Source organism: Panthera pardus, unplaced genomic scaffold (genome assembly GCF_024362965.1).
Source record: "Panthera pardus isolate Hobbes unplaced genomic scaffold, ASM2436296v1 HiC_scaffold_7, whole genome shotgun sequence".
NCBI lineage: Eukaryota > Metazoa > Chordata > Mammalia > Carnivora > Felidae > Panthera > Panthera pardus.
In genome coordinates this window covers 40916048-40919031 of record NW_026527002.1, presented here as the reverse complement: position 1 = coordinate 40919031, position 2984 = coordinate 40916048, and the positions used below count along the sequence as shown (strand labels likewise).

Here is a 2984-nt window from a genome sequence, read left to right as displayed (position 1 = left end):
AGAGCCCGATGCGATGCGGGGCTCATTGAACTCACCAGAACCGTGAGATCATGAACTGAGCCGAAGTCGGACGCTTAACCAACTGAGCCACCGAGGTGACCCTATATTTTTAAGTACTGTGAAGAAATCAATTATGACATGATTTAAATACAAATATATTTTTAAAATCCTATTGGAATCCTGAATAAACACTCTTGCTGAGAATAGGACTCTGAAGATCCAGTAGCACTATATGTCCAGTAGATGGCAGACGCAGCCGAAAACGTCATGTTTAGGTAAATTTTAAACAAAACTCACTTTGGATGTGTACTTTGCATGTGTACTTTGCATGTGTACAATGTACAAAGTGACTCTCTGAATTTGTACTTCAAAATAAAAAGCATACCATTAATAACTGCATTAATACTGACGTCTAAACATTTTTAATGATGCTAAAGAAAAACAATTTTTAGGGGCGCCTGGGTGGTGCAGTCGGTTAAGTGTCCGACTTCAGCCAGGTCACGATCTCGCGGTCCGTGAGTTCGAGCCCCGCTCAGGCTCTGGGCTGACGGCTCGGAGCCTGGAGCCTGTTTCCGATTCTGTGTCTCCCTCTCTCTCTGCCCTTCCTCCGTTCATGCTCTGTCTCTCTCTGTCCCAAAAATAAATAAAAAAACGTTGAAAAAAAAATTAAAAAAAAGAAAAACAATTTTTACTGTTTTGCAACATTTTATTTTTTTAATGTTTACTTATTTTTGAGAGAGAGAGAGAGAGAGTGTGTGTGTGTGTGTGTGTGTGTGAACAGGGGACGGGCAGAGAGAGGGGGGACAGAGGATCCAAAGCAGGCTCCATGCCGACAGCAGAGAGTACTCGAACCCACAAACTGTGGGACCTGAGCCGAAGTCAGATGCTTACCTGACTGAGCCACCAGGTGCCGCTGTTTAGCAACACTTCAATTTATAAAAATTCTTAAAACTGTATAGAATTACTTTTTTTAAAAAAGAATCACATTAGTTTTCCTCTTTAGGAATGAACATAAACTTTTTCATTCAACAGTTATTGTGTACATATTTCAAAACTGGCTAGTCACTAACGATACACTGGGAAGATACACACTGCCTCGATGAAAGTTACAATTTAGGCAGTTGATCTCAGTGAATCAGAAAAGACCTCCCTGAGAAAAATATTTCTGAGTAGCAGTTAGTGAAAAGAGGAATAACAGAGGGGGGAAAAAAGGTATTTCAGACAAAACCCACAAAAAGCTAGAAAAAACAACAAAATGTAGCACACGAGGGGAAGAGTGCCCTGAAAAAAAAAAGGCTCAAGAAGTAGCAGGAGGCATCCCATGCAATACCATGCAGTCATACATGTGTCGATTTTTTCCAATAGCAAATGGGAACATTTAATCAAAAGATTTTAACGGGGCACCTGGATGGCTCGGTTGGTTTTTTCTTGGTTAAAGACTCTGGGTTTTGGCTCAGGTCATGGTCTCATGGTTTGTGAGTTCGAGCCCCGTGTTGGGCTCCACACTGTCAGTGTGGAGCCTGCTTGGAATTTTCTCTTTCCCTCTGTCTCTGCTGCTACCCTGCTCATGCTCTCTCTCTCTCTCTCTCTCTCTCTCTTAAAATAAATAAATAAACTTAAAAAATTATTTATTAAAGATTTTAGGAATATATAATCATTGTGTGTTATCACACACGTACAAAAAATAAAGATGCCAGGAGGAACCTGTTGGAGGCGACGGATGTTTGTGACATCAGTTGTGGTGAGTGTGTACTTAATTCCAAACTCATCCAAGTTGTGTACATTAAATATGTACAGCTCTTGTATCTCAATCATACCTCGATAAGTGCTTTTCTAAGGAACATGTAATCAGATCTGTGTTTATTTATTTTTAATGTTGATTTTTGAGAGATAGAGCATGAGAGGGGGAGGGGCAGAGATAAAGGGACACACAGAATGTGAAGCAGGCTCCAGGCTCTGAGCTGTCAGCACAGAGCCCGATGCGGGGCTCGAACTCACAAAGAGAGATCATGACCTGAGCTGAAGCTGAACACTTAACTGAGCCATGCAGGTGCCCCAGATCTGTGTTAATTTAAAAGGTGTTTTTTTTTTTTTAAAAACATTCTGCCAAGAGAGGAAAGCAGAATTTGATGCAAGGACTCCAGTATTGAGGCAAAAACACGTGAAAGAGGAAGTTAAAGAATGACTTTTTTTTTTTTAACGTTTATTTATTTTTGAGACAGAGAGAGACAGAGCATGAACGGGGGAGGGTCAGAGAAAGAGGGAAACACAGAATCTAAAACAGGCTCCAGGCTCTGAGCAGTCAGCACAGAGCCCGACGCGGGGCTCAAACTCACGGACTGCTAGATCATGACCTGAGCCGAAGTCGGCCGCTTAACCGACTGACCACCCAGGCGCCCCAAGAAGGACTTTCTTAACTTTAACATTTGGTGGTACAATGCATGGTTTCCTGAAGTAAAAAGAATACAAGGAGTATAACCAGAATGCAAGAGTACAAGCAGGTTTTTGGTCATAGATAAGTTCTATTTTAAGCATGTTGAATTTGAATTGCCAGGGGAGATGTCCAAATGGAAATGTCCATTATAGTGTTGAGTATAGAAGTCTGTGGCACACCTGTGTGTGTGTGGAATAAAATGAGTTTGCTCAGAGAATGAATGGGTGGAAAAGGTAGCTGAGGAAGGAACCATGAAAAACACCTCCAGGTAGGGAAGGATGAATCACAAGGGAGGCCAGAAGCAGAGCAAGCCAAGAATTTCACATTGATTTTCTTTTTTTTCCCCTACTGTTGTCCCTGAGGGGGTGCACCGTTCCTGGAAGTACTGCAGTGGCAAGTCGATGGATGGAGTGGACGGAGCAAGCTCTTATTCCATCTCCCACTCCAAAACCCCATTTAATATATGGTCCTCCGATATAGGACGTGCCAGATATTAAACTGATGAAAACAGATACTACATTCGATCTTAGCCAAAAGGCCAAGAAGCAAT

General features: G+C 41.9%; 1 non-coding gene across 1 annotated transcript; it reads right to left on the bottom strand.

The window, feature by feature from the left end:
- Nucleotides 1-2794: 2794 nt before the first annotated feature.
- LOC128775378 (U2 spliceosomal RNA) lies at nt 2795-2984 on the bottom strand. Its single transcript, XR_008420108.1, has one exon. It is a non-coding gene; the product is annotated as a U2 spliceosomal RNA (small nuclear RNA).